The following is a 24541-nucleotide window of genomic DNA, read 5'->3' as shown; positions in this document are numbered from 1 at the left end:
GAACGGTAAAATGAATGATTATAGGCAAGCATAAAAACAAGTTAATTGATCTTACCTATGTTAACTAGGCAAACCAGCTTAGGACTAGTTTTGCCAAGAGGAAAACAAACACCAAAATCAATTGCTGTTTAAGAAGATGAGGACTATGTGAATATCAGTTAACCACATTTTCAGTATGTTACGCAGTGGATGAGAAAAATTTGTGTATTTGTGAGCATTATTGTTCTTAGCATTAGAATTTTTTTACCACAATTTTAAATATCTCTGTGGTGAAGTGATGTACTAAAGTGTTATAAGTGATACATTAGTTTTGTAATAGTTTGTGCACTTTGATAGAGAGGAGAATTATTCTGTTTTTCTTGAGAATATATGAGGGGTATGTCTATCCAAGTATGTCTTGGAAAAACATCCACTGGAAAGTTTTCTTAATACAAGATAGAATTTCCCATCTAAATGAAAAGAGGAACCATCAGTCTACCTCAAACAGGTGTATGAGCTTGTTCCATTTACATCTCAGATAAGTAACCTAAGCAGTAGACACTTGACTAATCTGAAGTGACGCTAATGAAACATTTGAGAGCTCGTGACTTCCTCCAAATGTAGAATGGAAAAATTAGACTCATCCGATTTTTTTTTCCTGTTAGTGATGTAACCATTTACCATACTTCTTACTACATATCTCTGTCCTAAAGACAGAGATTATGAAAGCAGTAAGGTAGAAAAAAGGGAAGACTGAATACACTAGTAGGATAATTTCCCCTAATTCACCTCTAAATTGAGTTCTCAGTGGTAATATGATCTTTCATTAAAAGAAATAGTGATTAAAGGTTCTAACTCTCCACATGCACAAACACGAACACACATTTAATAGGAGGTCTGTTTCCTGAAGGCAACAGAAAGAACTGCATCCAGAACCACCTTTTTGACAAAAATCAAAAAGACTGCATGATAATGAGTTCTGTTCTTTGAAAAAGAGCTCATTATGGTTCATTTCTCCTTGCTTTTAATCTGTTCTCAAGTATGTGTCGTCTTTAAAAGTTTCAAAAGGCATTTCATGAATCTGTGACAAAAGCAAAGGTAAAAAATAGACTCCCTCTAATGAGAAGCATAGTCATGCCTCACTCACAAAGGTGGAAATTAAATTTCTGAAGAATGAAGGAAAGGATGGGCTCTATGTCAGAAAATTATACAAATATATATTTCCTCTTGTGTACTGGAGCTTTGCTGAGATTATTTTTAATATTATGATTTATGAATGAAGAATTTAATTAATTCAGTGATAAAATGAGGAATAATTTTTGACTCCATGTGAACATAACACAATCTGTTTCAGATTTTTCTTGACGTGACTATTTGTTGTCCGTTAGGTGACATGTATAGAAGGTAATACTTTCTTACCTATTCACTGAAGTATTTGTATAGAAGGATTTAAGCACATTTATCTGCCTTAATGAGACTTGATGGAACCACTTGTAAGTTCACCACTTCGTTGAACAACCGCTTCATCAAACAACCTAGTCAACTACTTTGCAGAACTGAACCTTAAATTCTGAGCGATTCTATATGTGGCAGCAGCAGCCATCCTTCATTTACTTTTCTTGTTCATTTGTTCTTCTGAATCTTCTTCAGCTTTTATATACTTTTCTTAAAATATGGTTGCTTCCTTTTTTTTTTTTTTTTTCCATAAAGCAACATGTTAAACATTTTTTAAGGTGTTTTAAATATGGAACTTTTACTTTCATAAATAACTTGAGGATTTCTTCTGACAGTGTCAGAATTCTGAGACAGAAAGCCTCAAGTGCCTCAGCATGAGTTAGTTTGATGGCAATGAAAGCACCATCTATAATCGACAAATGGGCTCTAAGCTTATGCAGTTTGCAAAAAAAAAAAAAAAAAAAAAAAAAAAAGGTTTTAAAAGGTTAAAAGTCTGACTACCTTAAATATAATAAGAGCTTCATAAGGCTAGAAGCACTTTTTTTTTTCTTTTTTTTCATTGTATTTGTATTTATAAACTATCTTTTCTGTCTTTTGTTTATACGCTATGTTTTGTATACTGTCTTTAGTAGACTTTAAAAGTGCATTTTCTGTGACAGACATGGACAATGGTGACTGGGATGCTTTTGGTATTAGTGAAAACTGATTAATACCAATAGGTGTAATACACTAAGTGCAGAACTGCCCCAGAGTTACTGAATGCTCAATGTAATATGCTACATATATTTCCAATAAAAGATAACGGCCGCAGGACCTGGAGGTCAGATATTTAATGCACAGAATTTGGGAATTAGTTTTGCTTCTGTGATATCTGCCAAAAATTGTCAAGTGACAACAGGCCCTGTCTAACTTGAACTTTCAAGTGCAGATTAGCTGCTGCTGCAGCCTTTTTGCTCATCCTAATATAAGGACTTCTGCACAGCAAGCACCACCTAAGCAAGGGTGTGGAAATGATGAACCCTGTGATACACAAGGACGTATATATGACCTCTGCTAAGCATTTTGATAGTTTCTGCATTTCCAAAGTGCTGAAGTGAACCATTTAGTGAACTACATGTTCAAGGGCAGTGTGATTTCCTTACATCCTCTGCTAAGAGTCATGATGTAATTGAACATTGTGGCGATATAGTAGGACAGAAAGGACTGCAATGGGGCAATGTGAAGGATATAAAGCTTAATTTAGAGACCAGATTCTCTTCTAAGTCCAGGAGTAGGCAGTGATTTGTATGATTAAATATAAAGATGACGTACATTCTTTTACTTCAAATGCATGCATTGGGTCCAGTCTGCTATAGATGACTATGCAAGATGTTTCAGACAAACTCTATATAGCCTGGAATACTGAAGCTCGTTTGAGAAGCCGGCCTTCACCCAGAAGAATAATGTTATTTAAGGAAGGAATTTTTCTAAGCAGGCTGACATCAGTTCTCCGCTTTGACTTCCAAGAGAAAAGATGCGAGCTGGGTCAAAAAACAAACAAACAAAAAAACCCCAAACAAGATAGCAATTCAGTTTCAAAATTGATTTTTGAGAGAGGGTCTGTAGATTCCTGTGTTGAACCTTTCAAGCTTAGTAGTCAAAGGGACATAAGTACAGATACAGTAGAACATGAAACAGCAGGAAGGCATTGTGTTTGGTAAGCTTTGAAGATAGGAGAAAAAAAACGGGCAATATAGTTCACTTTTGTAGAGTAACAAATGTTATAAGGAATGCTTAATGCTGAGTATTAATTGTACATATCCTTTTAAATAGTATAAAAGTAAATTAATTTCTGACAAAATCAGTTGCTGAAATGTGTTCGGCCCACTTAACACAAAGATTGCTATAAGGCATCGTGTAAAAGTTACCAAGATTAATTTTAATCAGATAATACTATTTTGGGGGAATGGGGGCTTTTGCTGTTTTTCTATATAAAATTAGATTAAGGCCTTTAGGGCAGATGCATTTAAGGGTCAACATCTAGATTATAGTTTTCCAAATGAGATGTGTTATCCTTAGAGTTTTAGGGTTTTCTTTAAAATCAACTTTGTTTATTTGTTTGTTTTTAAACATTTCTGGATAGTGGCTTGATTTATTTAAATGCTTTAAGCACCTAATTTAACCTCAATTTTTCTCATCTCTTTTTCTTGTTTTGTTTTAGGATCCATTTTCTGCTACTGGTGGTTTTGGCACCCAGGTTGGAATCTTTGGTATGAACTGCTAGACTGAGCAAAATAGATGCAAATTCCTAAAAGAAGAGATGTTTTCTTGCTTAGGTGAATCTGCTGAGCTGAGCAATAGCAGTGTTATCTTTCAAGGTTTTCCATTTGCCTGATTTCAAGCCATTCCTGTTTTTCCACACTGTGTGAGTTCAGTTTAGAGCTCATACTTCACTACCACATGCTAAAAAAAATGGAATTCCATTTACATTTAATACATCTTCATCCTTTTTTTTTTTTTTTTTCCTGAAAGACTTGTAAGGTCATATCCTTCTTTCCTTGTATGCCTTCTTTATTGGCTTGGGGTGCCTTTTAAAAGCATCGACTTAATTCTTGATGGAACACTTTTCTCTCTCTCTTTTCCCTCACCATATAATTATGTAGTGGGCTGCTGAAGAGACTTCATAGCCCTCTCAGTGTGCAGAGAAATACTTTAGAGAAAGCTATATCTGCCTGAATAATTAAAGGCTTGCACTTTAAAAAAAAATTATTCAGGATAAAATAAAGAAAAAATATGATACCTTAAAAAACTGTGTGGGTTTTGAAGGTGTAGTGATGAGAGCATTGACTGCTTTTTAGCTGATTCACTCTTTCGTTTTCCTTTTCTAGTTTCTATGATGTGTATCGATATGGGTCATTGGAGTTTCATTTTACAGACTGTTACCAAGACTAGCTGTTTCATAGGCTAATGACTGATACCATGTAATAACCATAGATAAAAATGCAATAGCTAGCGTTTCCCAAGACCTGTATCTCAGAAAGTTAATTTTACCTGTAGCTATGCATTTGTCTCCCGTAATGAACAGTGAGTATTCACACTTAAAACAGTTTAGATTTAGTCAAACAGCAGATATAGGGGTTAAATGACATACTAGTGTATTTAATTTTTCAAGCAGTTTATGTTCCAAGACAGAAGTAATTTGCCCTGACAAGACTTTTTAGACCTGCTTATATTTTGTTATGAACAGCACCGTGTATTAGTACTCCGACTTGTTTAACAAGTTTGGAAATAGAGATACCTAAAAAATCTGCAAGGTGGACAGAAGTGGGATTAGATGCTGACCCTTGTTCACTTGTTCAGACTTAGTCCCGAACTTTATCCCTCTTAGACCACTGCAGCAATAACACATGACTGAATCTTAGATTCTGTGGAATGGGAGAAAATACCTAATAATTCTCCATTCTTTTGGTTACCAAGCTCTTGTTTTTCTTTCATCATAATTCCATCTTGTTAAAAGTTTTTTTTTTTTTTTTTTAAAGAAAAAGGATTTTTGTTTGTTTATTTTAAGGTCAGCATCCAGTAACTGTGTTTGTTATTCTTTGTGGTGGGGGGAAACACAGAAATCAACTTTCTAAAAATTTAGCACTTTCTTTGAAAAACAATTATGATCCCTAGAGTTACAGCACATGTAGTAAAATAAAAGTGCCAGTTTAGTCTAAAGAGTAATGGGATATATGTAGTAAACTAGAACTCTCTTGCAAAGATAATTTGCACAACTCTTTATCACTCTACATATCACCATACTCTACCTGATGAATTTACCAAATGCCAGATCTAATCTTACAAACAATTACAAAATATAAGTGAACCTGTATGAACATTTGAGCTTAGTCTGAAATGTACTAATTTCATGTGCTCTGAGATCTGAAACTGGCATCTGAAAAATCCCTAAACCAGCTGCTGCCGCTTGCTGGGGCTTTGAACAAATAAAAGATTTGATTGGAGCAAGGACTATTTGGAAAGGAAAAAGTTCACCTAATGTTGAGGAATATGGAAAAATATTTGAAGACTTACTCTCTGATTTCTCTTATATATATATATATATATATATATATATATATATATATATAAAATATATATATATATATAAATATATCTATGCTATCATGCATTGTGCTGAAAAAAAAAACAGAAAATAGGTGCTATTCTCAGTAGTCTCTGTCTGGTCCTAGAGTACAAGAAATGAGAGAGGCTTCTGTCCTGCCTATTTAGAACACTGGAAAAAAAGGAGACATCTCAGAATGAGATACAGAGGAGAATGAGAACTTTTCCCTTATCTCAAGAAGTAGTAATTCAGGCCTTCAGGTTGCAAATGTCTTGGAAGGAATCTGTTGCGTACTCTAAAATTCTCTATTTCATCAGTACATGCAAAGGAGGCCTTTTGTCAGGCAATGAAGAGCTACATTCACTGCTACATCACAATGAATCTTTATTTTCTAAACATTTATGGAAAAGGCTATTGACTAGTTGCTGATGTTGGTCTGTGTGTATACTGTGTGCACGCAGTTCTTCATACAGGGCCATTTCTGTTTGTGCTAAGAAATATGCATTTTTTGGTCTTCACATTAACCAATGTAGAAAGTGTCATGTAGACATCCTGAGAGGATGAGAGTTTTAGCCATACTAGTAAGTTATTTAAAATGTGAAAGCTTCACTGCTGTTGTGACAAACAGTTGTTTCACTCCTTTGAAATAACATTTAAAGAAGACATACTGAAACAGTGCTTTTTTTTTGCCCTGGACTTTGTCTCAATTACACTTTGCTTTGAAATTCCAAGATACAAGACTGTTCTGCACAAAAAGATCAGCTTTAAGTATTTGCTTATCATGAAGTTCAGCACATTTTGTTTCCTGAAGCCCTCTGTTTTTCAATCCAGTTTCTATTGCAGTGCCAATTTTACCAGACTTGAAGATATAGAACACATAAGCTGTCCTGAGAAGATCCTGGATCAAAACCAGAGACTTCTTCCTTTCCTGTGAGTATTGGGAGTTAAGGTATTTCTGTTGGGTAGGTCACCTTGTGATGATGAAGGACAGTGGCTTCAGATTTCCTTATGTTTTTTCATGTTTCAAGAAAACGTATTCCACTGCATAAAAGTGAAATGTATGTGTGCCAGAGAGCATGTGTGCAGGGGTGCACTGCAAAGAAATGTGTGAAGTTTTCCTGGGTGATCTTATGATGTCAGCGTGCACTGTATAGTCTGTGAGAGAGAAGTATATTAGCCACTTAGAACTTAAAAGAAAATGTTCATTCATAAATTAAAAAAGAAAGAAAGAAAAAAAGTAAAATGCATATTGATTTTCATAGGTTTTTGGATGGTAGTATCCATTTATAATAAGCAAAATGAAACAGCAGTAATGAGAACTATTTTCTGATCTTATAAATCTCTGAGACAGCTCCTAAATTTTTTATTCAATCCTGTTTTATAAAAATATATATCCTTACCAGTAAGAGTTATAAATTAATCTGTAATATGCATTTTAGGTGGTAAAATGTATGAAACTTCTGTGATGACCAGACATTTCAATTAGTGGAGCATGTTGTATGGATGAGGTATGCAGTTCAACGAGCATGTAAGTGGTCATCCAACTACTGAAATATGTATTCAGTTAAATAATGCTTTGCAAATTTTAGCAGTTAATGAATGTGTATACAGTAGTTCAATCTGGAAGGTGCAGTCAGCTGAGACTGTAAAAGCGGGAATGCAACAACAGAACATGGATCTTTGTTACTGAAACATGCAAAACAAAGTTTTAAATTATGCATCCTGATTATTGAAATATACAAATTAATCCACTATATGAATAAAAACTTTACTAGAAAAATATGTACATAAGTCAGTGAGGAACTGAGCTGAGTAACTTGCCATGTACATTATGTAACTTGATCAAAGAAGTAAATGAAATATTAAATGACAGGTACATTATTGAAATGAATCATTACAGAAAGTTTGAAAGATTGAAAATCAGAACTTTTAGAGCTGCTGATATTCTTGGTGGTACAACAATTGTTGTGAAAATCCATTAATTACATTATCATGGCACTGTTACATTCTGTACCTATATCAAGGTGTTAGAACCAGAATTTGGCAAACTTGGCTAAGAGAAATAGCTTGTGTCCTTGATTTAGTACATTAGTAGTAATACTCTAGTATTAGTAGAGTTTGGGGTGGCTTTTTGCTCTCTTTTTTTGTTGGTTTGTTTGCTTTTTTTTTCTGTTATCTGTTTTCACATTATGGCACATGAGTCTATGAAGACATGCTTAGAGGAATAGCTGAGTGACCAGGAGAAATTCAAATAGAAACCAGCATTTTCTACTGCTGGATCAGAGGAAAAATATTTCCATATCCTCCTTTGAGGATGTAAAATGTAATGTCTGTTTCCATTCAGTAGGATGACTCTCTGATCAGTGCCCTTTAACTTCCTAATACAATTTGCAGGCTGTATTTTTCTCACTTGAAAGTGAAAAAGTCAGTACAATAGTAGTAACCCTAGTTTTGGGAGATTGCCAGGTCCTCCCATCTGAGAGGGAGTCACCTTTTCTAAAGAACTGTTTGTTATTTACCAACCTGTTCAAATAACTCTCTAGGGGGAAAAATGACTTTAGAAGCATTTACATTCCTCAGATTTTCTTGGTGTTTGGTTTTTGGTCTGGGAATGGCATAGAAATAATATGGATTATATTAGTGTAATTTCCTAGTGATAGGACATTGTTTCATTTCATTGTTTATCACCTTATTTGATACCATTGACATCTTCTAGATGGTAGGATTGTTCTTTTTGTGTTTTTGAAGATCACTGTTATGTTGGGAATACGCATGAAGTGTCTCAAATATAGCTAACTTCTTTATAGACCATACATCATCATGTTTCTGAAGTGAAAAGTAACTAACAATCAGTCTTATATGTAGTCCCATAAGAGTCTCCAAGCCAATCCTGACTGCATATTTTACACCTGCTTTACTCAAATGCTAAGCTGGGTGATTTGCAAATCTCTGCTCCAAAATTTCCTATTAGAAAGTAATAGAGGGAGATAAGCCAAAGCTATTAACAGGACACTTGTTTTGTTCTGCAAGAGGTCATCACTCTCAAAAAAGTGTAAACCAGAATGAATTAATTTCACTGAATCTCAAAGCATGAGAACAGCCACATGGATTAGTGGCCTTCTAGGCCATTCTGTTTCTTAGAGTGACTAGAAACAGATGCTTAGGGAAGACTATACGGACAAAGCAAGCTAGTCATGCTCGTAGAATATTCTCTCACATCAGAGGTGAGACCATTGCATTAATAGCCTTTGATAGATTTTTATTCCATTAGATTGTCCAATTGCTTTTTGAAGGTATGCCAAGATCTAACATCTGAATATTTTGTGTGAGTTCCACAGTATAGTACTTAACCGCCTGATGAAATACCTCTCTTTTTGAATCTACCTCATACTAATTTATTTCATACCTCCTACTTTTCTAGTAGAAAACACAGTGCACAACTCCTTTTCCAGTCTCTTTTTGGTTGTCTCCTCTACCAGTTACAGCTATTTCTTGTGTGGCAGCCATTTAAAGCTTTTAAATGTGCATTGTCCTTTCTTGTACCTCATGCTTGGTCTGATGTACCCTTTTTGAGATGCTGGAAGTGAAAGTGTGTCACTTAAGTGATCTTCTGGCTGCAGGCATTATATCAAAGGCTTTTATTGGTATTCCTTCACAAAAGTGTTTTATATTACCATTTGCTGAACGGAGTTGCTGAGTGCATCCTGTTTTGTTCTTGCTGTTCCTGCTTGCAGCTGCGCAGACCAATATACCTTTGAGACTTTTTTCTTTTTTCTTTTTCTTTTCCTGAGTGAATTCTGAGTTCTTCTCTTTAGTCGTCCTCCCTACAACGGTTAGGAAACCCAACTGTGTGCATGGAAGATACTGAGGTCTTTGATCATCACAAACTCTGTGTTTACTCTGTGTTTGACAAATACCATAGTCTATGGTATTTGACTAGACCATAGTCTATGGTATTTGTCTAACATAAGGTGAGACTACCTGAAAGGTGAATATTTGATATTCTTTGTGATGCTCTTGTATGATCAGACAGCTTCATTTGCTTCCAGAAATATCTAGGACAAATCACTGATTATCATGTTGCGCAGTTTTTCCGATCGTACCTGGGAGTAAAAGAAACAAATCAATGAAGAAATATATGCTGACTGATCTGGGTGGGTTACTATTTAGTGTGAGTGATCAGTCAGCTAATCAGCACCATTTAGACATCTGGACAAAGTGCTGAAGAAGGAGGAATAATATTCTGCATAAGGAAAGGAAAGAAAGTGAAGGATGAAAAACAAAACAATAGAGAAGTAGAGTGATGAGGAGATAAAGTAAGAGACTGAAGGTAGAAGAGTTGATACACAGAAGAAGAGAGGCAAAGGACTAAATGTTAGGGAGCAGTGTTTAATAGGCAGTTGAGAATGATAGCTAGGTAATATTATTTCATATTCTGTGTAAGCAAGTTTTAACTGTGTAGTCAATCTAGTGCCAAATACCCAGTTGTGAGGAAGACCATCCTGAGTGTACAGAAGATGGCTGCTCATGGTCTGGATGAAGTGGCCGCTGACTTGAGACCTATGCTGTTGAGGTGAGTATACGGCTTTCCTTCTGCAGAATGAAACAGGACTCTGGCAGCTTTGGTCATAATAAAGACTCTGTACATCTGTACTAGGGACTTGTTCATTTGCACACCAGTCACGCCAGATTCCCACGCATGGGCACTTTTCAGCCTGGCTTTTTAGGCAGCTGATCTTGCAACTGCTTCCACGCAGATATTTATGATAGAGGACTGAATATGTTTTGTAACTTTACACACAATAGCACTGTCTGGCCCTAAACGATTAGTGTGGTATGTTTAAGAATATAAAACCCATTTTCTAAATTTGGAATTCAACCAGAATAAATAAAAAACAGAATATCCCTTGTGCTGCGTAGCTTATAATTGAGTTTGCTTCCTTTTTCAATCTTGAACATATAGCTTATAAATTAGTGGGGCAGCAGAGTGAAACAGAGTGTAAAATATTGCAATAAAACAGAACACTTTGTATCTTCTTCTCTCACAGTTATGATCATTACAGAAAATAGTTATTAAATCTCAAAAGATTACTTTAATTGAATTGCTTGTGTAATGATAATTTACCGGTTCTAGAGTCCCACAGATTAAAAAAAAAAAAAAAATGCAATACTGTTCTTTTTCATTCAGGAGGAAGCTGTGATGCATAATTTCTGTATGAACAAACTCTTTATCTCTGTTAGATTCAAAATACAAATATTTAGTACCACTCTGCATATCTTATATGCCATTCACTTAAAATTCATTACATATCTATAAGGTTAATGCTATTTTACTTCAGTTAATGGAGTTGCCATTTCCTTGATGTTATTTTCTGATGTGGCAAATTGTTTAAAAAGCAGCAAACACCACAAAAAACTCACTGCGCTTACAAGGTAACAGAAGCACAAGATGGTATTACAATCTTGATCTTTTCTTTATTATTCATTAATCTACCATAAACGCATTTGTGAGCTATGCATTGTTCTTGGCCACCTGGTTTGTCAGGCACGCTCACAAGCAGAGATTTTTCATCTTCTTGATGAAAATCTTGTCAGATTGAACAGGTGCTGGTGGACATCTAAATATTTAATAGTTCTTGCAACTGTTAGTTTGAATATCTGTACCCCTATTTGCTTACGCATACATTCCTAAAGTACCACATTACATGTAACCAACCTTCTCTGCAGGTGCAACCATCTTGCAGTCACCACGAAGGCACAAGTTGCTCCTGCAGGCAGCAAGTCCCTGCAAAGCTAGTGGTAAGGTATGGTGTGATATTCTCACTATCTGTGCTAGACCTAGGTTTTATGCTTACAGTATTTCTTTCTGTAGCAGAATCTATTTATAACCCAGTGGTAATTGTCAGTACTTTGGCTTCTAGTTTAGCTCATATTTCCCGTCATCAACCATTGGTGATGGTGGTATGTGTTGTCCTGTTGCTTCCAATTTCTTTTAATGTACCACTCACCGTATTTGGTGTCTTTCTGTAGGGAATTCATGAAAACTTGAATATAACTTGGAATATGTTTTGCATCCAACTTTGTTTTTAAATTTGTGTTAAATCTTTATGTTAAAAGATTAACAACAGCATGTATGACATAAATAATCTGATGCTTACTTAATGAACCATTTTAAATATGATCCATTGACACATTATTGGCATATAAACTGGGCACAAAAAGGGCTTTAGTGTGATTTGAGAGGCTACTTAAATCAGATTCTTGACAGGACTATCCAAGTGTGTTCAAGCTGAAGAAATTGGGAAATAAAAAAGAAAGTTACTACAGTGTTTATGGTAGCAGATAGTTGCAATTCTTAAAACCAAAATGCTAAAGCTCATGGCTTATAAGAACAGTTTTTTATAATGAGAATAACATCCTCAATAAAGAGGAGAATTTTCTGTGAAAATTACATTTCCCCTAATGGATATGATGTCCACAATGAACAATTCACTAGCATAAAGAGGGAAGCTAACATGCTTCGAGTATCTTTATGGATCAGCCAGTTCTTAGTAGGAAGACATTTTAGACAAAAGTACTATAACAAATAATATCATCAACAAGAGCAAATGATGTGGCAAGTGACAATACCTTCCTATCTTTCAAGGGGTTATTGCTATCAGTATGTTTTCATTCTATAACAAAACTCGACATTCAAGTCAATTTAATAAAATAATAGTGCCGTAGTATTCAAATATACTGCATATCTTTAATAATGGCAGTCTTTATTTTCATCTCTCAACTCATACCAGTAACTATTATTACCATCAGAACTAACACTGGAGTCTTTAGGTATTTGTTCTGGTTTTCTGTATCATCCTGATATCAGGATATGTCATTTTTACCTTAATCATCTGTCTTTTTTAAATAAGTCATGGTCATAACTTGCTTAATTCTGTGAGTCTGTAAACAACTGTCTTTGTTTTTTATTTTCTAAGGAGTTTTCAGAAATTGAGCATTTCAAAGCTGGTGCTGCTAAGTCACAGTCCAGGAATTTTTCAAGGTAAACTGTGATAAACTGTGGGTCCTTGCTTTTGTCAGAAACAAAGCTTTCCACTATATACATTTCTGCAAATAATGTAAAGTGTAAATCTGTATGATTACCAGGAGAGAACTATAAAACTGATACATATCTTTCAGAGAAGTATGTACTGTTTTCAAATAAGAAGGCCAGATAAAAAAAAAAAAAAAACAAAGTCATGTTATTTTTAGAAATATCTCTCAAAAAGTATGAGTATTTCTGTTAAGTTAATAATTTATATGAATATGGCTTTTGATAGTCAACATATTCACTTAATTAAAGGAAGCTATGTGTCTTCAAGATGTCTAATTTGGGTCTTCATGAGATTCTTGATAGGATTATAAAATGTATTCAAACTGAAAAAAAAACCCTCAGATTAAAAAGCTCTTATAACATTTTTTCTGGCAGATAACTGGAACTGGTAAAAACAACAAGAAAACAAAACAAACAAAAACAACAACAACAACAAAAAAAAGAACATGTGGTTTACCAGAACAGTTTAATGAGCATAACATTCTTGGTAGAAAAGACTTGTCTAATTTGAATGAAGTCATCTAATTTTGCTCTTCACAGGAACTGACAAGGAAAAAAGTACAGGCTACGCAGAGCTCTCCTGTCTTGTTACCGTGTTGCTTGTACTGTATTATTAGGGATAAAAGGTGCAGCCTATTTGCTGTATCAGAAATGGTGACTACGCCCTTTCTTTCTGCCTGATTTAAAGAAACTAGAACTTGCATTGTACTAGGAAGACTAATATTTCCCATTTTCCAGCAGTTTTTGCCAGCAGCTGAGGCATAAGAAGGGATAAATACACATTCACTTTTTCTCATGCTTTTGTGCAGTGGTTAGTCTTTCATGCCGCTATATTCACAATCTCTTAGTTTTAATAGCTCGATGTTGACAGCAGCAGCAATGCTTTCCCATTATGTAGCTGAAAAGTTTTAAATGGAATAATGTGAAATAGATAAAGTTTAAATAAGAGATTTGAGTTTTTTTTTCATAACATGAATACAGTGACTAGATTAACGCTGACAGTTATCAGGGAGGAATTAAGCTTAAGATCATAATAAAAGATGTTCCGTCTCTGGGATGTCTTTGAGGTATTACATCATTCCTTACATCTTGCTTATGGGATTTTTGCCATGGACAGCAAAATCAGCCGCCTTTGTTGTACAACCGTTCGGAATGCCAGATGTGCAATAAAGCTTATTCATGAGGGCTTATCTCATGCAACCTGTGGCAGGGGCTGTATTTTTATAGAGCCCAGCACAATGATGCGTATAAATATAGTGTGTTCAAAGCCAACAGTAAACGTCTGAGTAGTGTTGGAAGGTTGTGAGCACACCTACGGCGGGGAGCAAACAACCGCATTTTGCTGCAGCTGATCCAGTCAGGAGGTTACTTCCCATTCCTCTGCCAGGGAGTATCATTTCTTTCAGATGGGCTGGCAAGCAGCTCGGGTATAAGCTGTTTAACCTAGAATTAAATGACTTAAAAAAAAAGAACTACCAGTTAATCTGTTTCAGCTAACCTAGCTCATTTTAACTGGAAGAGGTGAAGGAGCACTTAATCAGGCATCTAAAAAGTAACAGTAGCATTTGCTAGGGTAGGTGTGGAGTAAGTAAAACAGTGTCTGCTTGTAAAGTGCTTGTCTGTCTTCGTGTCTTCTGGACTAGAGCTGATTTAGTGGTCCAGGGAAGAATCTGTCTACATGTGTTTAACAGAGGAAGATGATATCTGTATGCCTTTTCATACTTAACCACTTGGGTTAAAAGCTTACTTGTACACATGATTTAAGAACAGTCAAGAAAACAAACAAACAAAAAAAGATGCAAGGTAAAATAGAATGAACCATTCATGTTGATGTAGCATTTAGGAGTTCATTTGGGATAGAAACAGTATGTATTCCTTTTTCTGTGACCCTTCTATAAAATAGAATTTGATTTTGACACTTTATCTAGTAAAAAGAGCATGTACTTATTTGTTTTCAATCTTAAATTTGTTTTGTTTTTCAATCCTATGAGTTTTCCACTCACACTTTAGGCAAGGCAAAATTTAGTTTTTTTTTATTTTTTTAAATTTTTCTCCTTCAATTTGAGGTGTGAGAAAGAAAGTCACACTGAAGTAGATGAAACTTTCATCCTCTATCTCTATTGCAATTCACAATAGAAAAAAATGTAGTCTCCAGGGGAAAAGTTATTTCAAATATAGGAGAGAAAATGGGATGAAATTTGTATATGATTTATGATAGATAAATTGAATGAGGCCATAAATATTTTTGTGCAATTTATAGATATAATCTTACTTTCATTCAGTTATTATGTGTCTGGAGGTTGTAATACTGATTTCATGTACCACAGTTAAATGTAATATGAGATCTTCTAGATTAGTTTTTAGTATTTATATGGTGGCCAAATATAAAGGAAGGCCTTTTTATTTCCTTCAGAGTAAAATATACTGTTGATAGTGTGTTTAAATCCAAAGAATAAGTAATGAGAATTTTTAAGATTAAACAAAGCAACATGATGTCTGTCTGAATGTACAGAGAAGTTTGAAGTCATAGTTTGTAACAGAAATCTAACTTGGACTTTTTTTTTCATGTTTAAGAAAAACACAAGAAGAAATAAAAAGAAGTTGTATTCTAGCCTGAACTTTTAAAGTTGTGAATACTTATACTCTAATCCGTTAAGGACTCTGTTGAGTCCAGCTTAATACAACAGATCTCTCTTCTTACCTAAAATTAAGTACTTCACATGCACTGGGGATGGAGTTCTTAGGATCTTGATTTAATCAATGTCCCATTGAGCTCACTAAGAAATTTCCTCCTTCACCTGCTTCTTATAATTAGCCAAGAATTTTAATGTCTCTTAATGGAACATCTAGCATTGCCTCCTGCTGCAGGAAAATAGACCATTCATCTTTTGCTTTTGTGGTAATCTGTGTTTTACTAGCACTGATTTCCAACCCCTTTTCTCAAAATATATTAATTAGTATTTGTAGCAATGGCTTATTGTGAGATGGGGCTCAAAGGCTTGAGAGTAGTTCAGTGAAATGTTTCAGCTACTGAGCAGTACAACGATTACAGCTCTCGGGAGAGGGGAGCTATAAGTTTTATATGATTCACTTAACAAAATGGACCAAAGGTGAATATGAGGTGATCCTTAACAGGGTTATTGGTACTGAAGAGGGCATATCCAGGAAATAGGACTATCTACAGGATAACAAGATTATCCCCTGCTAAATTCACACTGTAAAGAATCAGGCATAATATTCAATAGAGGAAATGAATGGGGCCATTAGAGATTTGAAGTAGGTCTTTGGTTACAGCAGTGCTGCCTTTCTTATAAAATGTGGAGAAGTTGTGGGATACAGAGTCAGAAAAGTGTTAAATAAGAGCAATAACAAAAAAGGGTTTACTCAATGCCAGGTAAGCTGCAGCTTAATATGAACAATATTAAGCAATAGCAATATATATTTTGAGTAATTTCAGTCATCTGAGATGAAGTTTTCACAGTCTTTTGAACAAGTGTATTTGTCAGACATAACTTTAAATATAACTCTTTTTCTAATTGACTACCTCTATCTGATAGACTAATGTCTTTCTGGCTCCAGCTGTCTGATTCTATAAGGCCATCTCAAATTCAAAGTAAACCACTGGATGTAAAGTCCTGTCAATCTTTCACCTGATATTCTGCCATTTAGCTCAAAAGATAAATGCAATAACTTTGTTAATGCATGCCCTCAGGCATCAGCATTCCTGATTTCTCACTATGCCTCTTATTTAAATAGATAATACACTGTATACTGAGCTTAGTATTTGTGAGGAGATTTTTACAGTGGTTTCAGCTTTGTGATTGTCATTTCCAAACAAAGCTTTTCTGGCGTCCCTAATACAGCCATAGGGAACATCTCTCTGTGGTATCTGGGAGGGGCAGGACACATTTGAAAAATTATAGGTCCAACATGTGAGAGTCTGGCAAACTGCCATTCATCAAGAATCAAGGACAAGCTATTAACAGCTTGAGATGTTAGGTGTGCATCCTCATTTTCTTCATCATTTACACTATCAGAGAATAAGTCCTGTGTGGCTCCTCACGGTTTTCTTCTCCCTGTGCCTCAGGAGGTAGACAGACAGACAGTTTTCATCCATCAAGTGCATGGAGTGAAAATATGGCTTTATCTGCTCAGTGTAAGCTGAGAAGGTGAGTGGAATTTGCGTGTTCATTTCCTTCAACATATCAGTTTAAGCTTCAGCTACAGTCTAGTACTTCCAGAATAGCATTTATCTTTTTGAATACCATCATACTCACCAATGAGATTTCCTCTTGAGCTGAATTGTTATCGACAGTGGCAGGTCAGTCAAGTACACTTTTTCTTGGCTGATTTGACCTGCTTCAGCAGATTAGTTTAGTCTAATAAAAGAAACCAAGGTTCGCAGTCACTGTCTGGATAATCCAAATAATATTGTCCCCTTTTAATTGCATTCAGTGCCTTAGCAGAGGGATTCAGTCATCAATGTGATAGTATTAAAGATGTGCAGGCAAGATTAAAGGAGTGACTCCTATCCAACAGTCAATATATGACATTGTTTCTCCATGGGCCAAAAACTAGAATTAGGGTCAGAGAGTTAATCTGTGCATCAGGGTAAGAGGTTGGTGAGGGAATAAGAATAGCAGACTGAGTTGGTCAAGGCTACAGCAAGAAGCATGGGATGTATCGACAGGTAAATCGGGAAGGAAAAGCAGTGACTGTGAGAAATGAGCTGCTGGGATGGAACTGAATGGGTCATTTAAATGAACGAAGAGAGAAGCAGGAACAGAAGAATAATGATCAGATTAGGCAGCTGTACACAGGAAAAGCTAATTCTGTTCTCCCTACTTCCCTGTTTTTTTTTTCTTTTCTTTTCTTTTTTTTTTTTAAGTATACTAAACCAAATTAAAAATGAACAGTTATTGTAGCCTAGAGACTTCGGCAGTCTTTGTTTTTTATAATGAATGATTTACAAGGGGAAAAAGCATTTCAGCTAATCCAATTCTAAAAGCACTTACAAATGAGGAGAAATGGTCTTGAGCCCTGGAACAGGCTTCCCAGAGAGGTGTGGATTCTCCTCCTCTGGAGATCTTCAAAACCCGCCTGGATGCCACCCTGTGCCATGTGCTCTGGGTGTCCCTGTGTGTGCAGGGGGATTGGACTAGGTGATCTCTAGAGGTCCCTTCCAACGTCAACCGTTCTGTGATTTTGTGAAAAGAAATCCTCCTTGTTTTGACCACTGGCCAGAGATAGTGTGAAATCAGGATTTGTACAGCAGCATATTGAGAGTTAAAAGAGCTGCCAGGGAGGCCATGGTGAATGCAGAGAGATGGCTGGGTTCATTTTCGTGGTGACTGTTATGTGTGTTGGATTTAATCTGTGCAAATTATACATCTTTCCTACAAACAATATGTTTATGGGCCTGGCTGCCCAGGTTAAGAAGTGGTAGGAGTATTTGCCCTTCTCTTATATCTTTCATAGTTGAGATTTTGTTTTACAAGATGTGGAAGGAAAAAATACTTATCCAAATATAGAAACATTCTTGGACTCTGCAGCTCAGACATAAACTGGGTAAGCAGCTGACATGGAGCTAACAACCACGTGCTTTGTGTTTCCGTCTTGTGCTGAGCTCCTACTACTTTTACTCATTATAGAAATACCTTTTGTGCTCCTCAGGAGCTTTCTTCACACATTTGGCTGTGTTTATCTTCACACAGTTATCTGTCAGCTAATAAAATGATCCCATGAGTTTCTTTCATTGTCATTCTCCTTACGTCTTGCTTTTGAAGAGACAGAAAAAAAAAAAAAAAACCAAAACTTGAAGAACATCCCTGCCCACCTTCCCCGAGCCCTGTAAAAACTCCATGAGCAGAGAATATTTTATGTCACTTAGCAATATAAATGAGTAGTAGATGAAATAAAAATTACATTTAACTGTATCATAAAGCACTTTACATGTGGGAAGAACACTAAAAAGGGCAGAATGTAATGTTATCTTACACCTCTTCTATAATTACCTGAATAAAGCAAACAGAAGGCCCCTCAATTCCCACTTATGATACTGTCCCCATTTGGATAATAAACATCTTCAGCGTTAACTAATTAATGGGTCATATCATCTACAGTAGTTGCAAATTGCCCATAACTTTGCTATGGTCAATGTAACTTGAACAATTTACATGGTGGAAGATCTATCCTAATGTCAATGCAATACAAAAAAAATAGTATTTCATTCTCATTATTATCCTCACTGTCAATATGTACAGCACTTTCATGTTTCCCTCAACACATGGTAAATATTTGCAAAGCTCCATAGTTTGCTTGAGCTGGACCACAGGTGACCTAGTGTCATCATTCAAGTATTATTGATTAATTAATCAACCAATATGATTTGATCCCTGCTTCATAAAAGCCTATGATCAAACAGATTTCTTTCTGGAACATTACGCAAATAAGACATTGAACAACTGACAATAAGACAATAAGTCAAGGACTCTAAGTCAATAAGACATTGACTTAGAGTCCTTGGCAGTACTTTTTTAGTCTCTTGGGGGTGGGGGGGAAAAATTATTTTATATTTTGCAGCTACTCACCCCGTTAAGAGTTTCAGTTCAATTTTGGTGAAGGAAAAGATCATGGAGGATAGCTTACCCTAAGCAGGATGTGTTTAATTAATTACTTAAAATTATACATACTTATTGTAAAAGGCATTATTGTGTTCATTTCTATTTGAAAGTGGTATTGAATACCAAATATACAAGGTTTTTATCACTGAGATATAAAAGATCCTCCTTTCTGATGACAGTAATAGAGACTATTCCTATATCTGAAAGACATAACACCTTGAAATGCTACTCATTTTCCTGGAGTTTTGTTTTATAAAATATACATAATTCAAAAGGCACTGGATGGTGAAACTACAGAGGCAAATTACAGGAGTTATTAAAAATTCTCTTTCAAGCTAATATCAAGTCATCAAAAACTGAATGCTCCTGACCCTTTTACCAAAGTATAAATTAGCAGTCTAATGATAATATTCAGATGGGCAAAAGAAATATAAGCTCCTTTTGATGAAAATAATATAAGAAAGTGCTTCCCTACTGTGAATCATCTTAACTTGTGAAATAGCATTTTGGTACAACGATCTCTGCAAAGGGCACAGCAAGCTGGCAAATGTGGAAACAAAAGATGAAAGCAACTCTGTGCATCTCTTACCAATGTTTTATTCTCTTTTTAGTTATTATATAAAATCAGGACATTTCAAAGCACCTCTGTAAGTTTGTTTAAAAAACAAATTGCTAGTTTGGCTAATAAACTATTCTCTTTACAAAATCTTTAGCTAAGGCTATGAATTAAGCCAAGAAATATAACATACTGACCATATTTAATAATGTTTCTTGTAAATATTTTCTTCCACCTGCTTTTACTGCAGCATTAATATTTGCACGTATACTATGTGCACAAAGAAATATGGTTACAAAATTGTGGAGCTGTTATATTTTTCTTCCATGAACGTATGCTGTAGGAAAATCTCTTAAGAAAGGGAGCTACATATTCTGTGCAGAATTTTGATCCTCATAGTATCCCTCTGCCCATGCCATTTGTTAAGGTCAATTGCAAAACTTGCATAGCCACTTCTAAAATTCTTCAGTGGTGGAGAAATCCTTTCTTCTGTAATACAAGTTTTATTGTGTTACATTGGTCACTTTTGCTCGGTGATGGAAATCTAGCTACTATTTGGCATGTGCGTTAATCTTAATATCTTTTTTAGACATTCAGAGAGTTTTCATATATAAAGCAGGCATCCATGCCTTTTTCACCAGTTACTTAACTGTCTTTATTCCCCCTCATGGAAAGCCGCACTCCCCATAGGCATTAATCTAACAAAACAGTTGAGCATATGCTTAACATTAAGCAAATGACTAGTACTATTCAAATATGGAAGTCAATGACACAGATAACATTTGCTATAAAGGAATTGGAATAACTTCAAAAATCAAAGTTATATGCACTCAAGTTATATAGCTCTACATACTTTTTTTTTAAAAAAAAAAAAAAAAAAACCCTTGACATTGCTAAAACACTTAATGGCAGTACCCTTGATTTTAAAAACTGAAGTCTATACTAAAATGTATACTTTTCTTCATATGTGGTCCTAGGTTATCTCATAAGGTTGCTGATGATACTGAAAAAATAAATCAGTAAATAAAAATGGGAATTTACTTTATACCTATATCTTCACAATTCCAAATAAGTGGTACACATGTTATTTTTGATGATTCATTTAATTGCCTCTGAAGTATCTATATCTAATTTAAAAGCTTGTTCTGATGAGGATAGATCTTTCCACCCACAGATCTCCGCTCATTCTCAGCACTCCTACAGAAGTCAGAGAGATTCTGTTTCTGAGTGAAACTCTCCTTGTTTATTACTGCTAAGTAGGATACCTTATATAGTTGTTAGGGTAATATGGGTTGTTAAAAAGGAGAGCTTACAGTGATTAAGGGGATATGTGTCAGTTGTTAATGAAAGCTATTTTATAGCTCTTAAAAGCTCTCAGGCTTTCTAGTGAAGTGTATTCTATGTCACAGTGTATTTTGGGGTATGACAGTAATTAGGTTTTAAGATTATGATCCACAATATGAATAAAGAATTGGAGTCAAAAGAGAAAAAAATAGGATGGATGAGTATTAGAACATAGAATCAACCACAGACTTTAGTTATTGCCATATAAGAGTACCTTAAGGTAGATGTTGAATTGAATAGATGTTTCTCTTCATCACCTGATGTTATTCATCAGTATTTTCTTTGTTCCAGGTGAAATGCTTCAATGGTTCAGCAATCACTAAGTGACTTTAGATGGGATGGACTGAACTCCAAGCTCAGTAGCTTTGACAGAATACCTTAATGTTTACACCCTCATTACCTTTTAAAAAAAAGCCTCCAGAAAGCTACGAGGTCTACACTGCTGATCTGCTTACATACATTGTTAAGTAAGTAGTCTCTGTCTCCTTTATATAAGGGAAGCTCTGCAAAATAAACTCAATGTTTTTTTTAACCCCTTCTTAGTTCCCTGTTTGCTGTGATAAGTCACAAGCACTTCAACAGTAGTGCTGCTGCAGTGATGTTGTGGGTTGTAGTTAACAGGTGTTATTGGGATAAGAGTGCTGTGGATGGTTTATGTATTTTCTAACTTAAAAAAGTATTTTCTGATCAAAAAAGCATAATGCAAACAATCATGTTTCTCGGAGACACTAAAAATAACTAGATATCATATATTTGCTGTTGTCCATGTGAAAAAGTTAAACCATGTAAAAAAGTTAAGTAAATTCTGTAGGATTATGAAGAGTGAGCAAAAAACAGAAAAGATGTACAAACACATTTTAGGCCCAGATTTTAAAGTGATTAGTTCAAAAACAGGCATATTCGCGTACAACTGTCTGTCATTTGCAACATTATAATAATTCTTCTTTCTTTCTTAAACCAGCCTGTTACACAGAATTACCTCTTCAGTCTTCACTAACAACCTTATTTTTCTTGTTACTTAATGCAACTTTCCTTGAGATTTAAAGCTCATTTACAGTTGAAAGAGATCTCTTAATATATTACAGATAACAAATTTTATCATGTAAATGAGAACATACCAGTCACAGGGTGTCATAGAACAACATCACCTCTACTGTTCTACAAGATGGGAGGGCAAAGTCCAGAAAGAAGCATCCTGCTCTAAAACCTTCCCTGCATCAGTTCATTGGGCATTATGATAATTAGATCATCTGTCTAAATAGGGTCCATATGGTGATTTTTCTGTAAATGTTTTCTTTATTTGAACACAGTGTATTAATCTATTTGCAGCTCCCCATTGAAATTAACCTTGGAGACTGGATAATTAGAATTGGAGCTGAGTAACAGAGCAGTTTCTTCTTACTTGGAATGGAAATGTTATAAATATTAGAAATATAACCCCTAAATCTGAAGGTTAGGGAATCTGTTAAAGAGAAACGACATGAACTTGACAAAATATGTGTGTTCCTAATATTTTCCTATTTTAATTTAGCAAAGAAAAATATAAGTTTATATGGATTATAAGCCTTTATGGAATCCAAAGACATTTCTTTCTGAAAAAAAAAAAAAAAAAAGAAAGAAAAAAATTGCATCCTGGTTTAGGATGTGATGCTTAGAAAGTTACAATTCAGCTTAAATGGATATTGGTATAGCTTTGTTTCCCGTATATTTTTTTATAAATATTTTTCCTAATGGGAGATTGGATGTTTATGGCTTTAGACTGGAAAAAAAAAAAAAATCATATTTTGAACAAATGCCAAAAGTTGGAAATAAAGTAATTTACCCATTTATTTCATTTTTTTGGCCTGTTCATTTTTTTTTATTTTTCTGGGACATACATAACACATATATAGATGTGAGGTTGTACTGAACTGTTTGAAGAGGCCCAAATGACCTGTAAGCTTTCTGTTTCTTTCAATGGACCAGATTCTCAGAATATTGCCTGCACAAACGTGCCAGAACCGTGCGCCTTGGGGCTTACACTGAAGGGCTTTGCTGAATTACAGCCACCATTTGGCCTTGCACAAATAATAGTTCTGTCAATATTCCAGCTGGTTCTAGCAGCCTCTGATCCCATGGTAATGGGGGTAACATAACTATTTCAGCAGAGGGGAATGGTCTCTCAAGATGGAGTAACATAGTCTCTTGTGATTGTTAAAACAAGTGCTGACCTCAAAACAAATAGAGCTAATCTGAAGAACAGGTTAGCACTTTCCTGCTCTATGCTTCTTTTAAACTGGATTTTTAAAATTATATTCCTCCTAGCTTCTCCCATTGGTAAGGATAATCAGGTAGCTTGATATTTTCCTGCTTGGACAGTCCTAGAAGTACTGGCACAGTGAATTTCGCCATGTTTCTGTGGGAAGGTTTCCTAGTGAAAACAGAAGAAAGCTACTTCACTTGGTTCTGGTGCTACATTTTAACAATCATAGAATCACAGAATGCTTAAGGTTGGAAGGGACCTCTAGAGGCCATCTAGTTCAACCCCCCTGCACACGCAGGGTCACCTAGAGCACGTGGCACAGGACTGCGTCCAAGCGGGTTTTGAAGATCTCCAGAGAAGGAGACTCCACAACCTCTCTGGGCAGCCTGTTCCAGGGCTCTGTCACCCTCACTGTCAAGAAATTTTTCCTTAAGTTCCTGTGGAACTTTTGGTGCTTTAGTTTGTGGCCATTACCTTTAGTTCTGTCAGTGGCCACCAGTGAAAAGAGGCCAGCACCATCCTCCTCACTGCCTCTCTTGAGGTACTTCTAGACACTGATCAGATCCCCTCTCAGCCTTCCCTTCTCCAGGCTGAACAGGCCCAGCTCCCTCAGCCTCTCCTCATAGGGCAGATGTTCCAGGCCCCTGATCATCCTTGTAGCCCTGCGCTGGACTCTCTCCAGCAGCTCCACATCCCTCTTGTACTGTGGAGCCCAGAACTGGACACAATACTCCAGATGTGGCCTCACCAGGACTGAGTAGAGAGGCAGGATCCCCTCCCTCGACCTGCTGGAGATGCTCTTCTTAATGCACCCCAGGATCCCATTGGCCTTCTTTTAGGTTGTTTTGTATCTCGAATGCCCAGATCACTTCAGAGATACCATATCAGAAACTATCTGGACAGTTTGCAGTTAGTGATACCATTTTTGTTTTAAACAATAGCAAATCAACAGAATACTCTGGTTCCCTAATTTGTGTTATAAAGTGCAAATCTTAGTTATGACTCCATAAGAGCAGCCAGCTGGAACACAGAAGTAGTTTAAATTCAAGTTTAAATAAACTTGAATTTTACAAAACAATAACAGTGTTTTGCTTTCATTTCAGTAGAAGGCAGTGGAATAAACTTATTATTGATAATCACCATTTTTTCAATAATCTGAACATAA

Source organism: Tinamus guttatus, unplaced genomic scaffold, assembly GCF_059628265.1.
Source record: "Tinamus guttatus ecotype Peru unplaced genomic scaffold, ASM5962826v1 Tinamus_guttatus_pri_ptg000288l, whole genome shotgun sequence".
NCBI lineage: Eukaryota > Metazoa > Chordata > Aves > Tinamiformes > Tinamidae > Tinamus > Tinamus guttatus.
Note: the sequence above shows the minus strand (reverse complement) of the source record.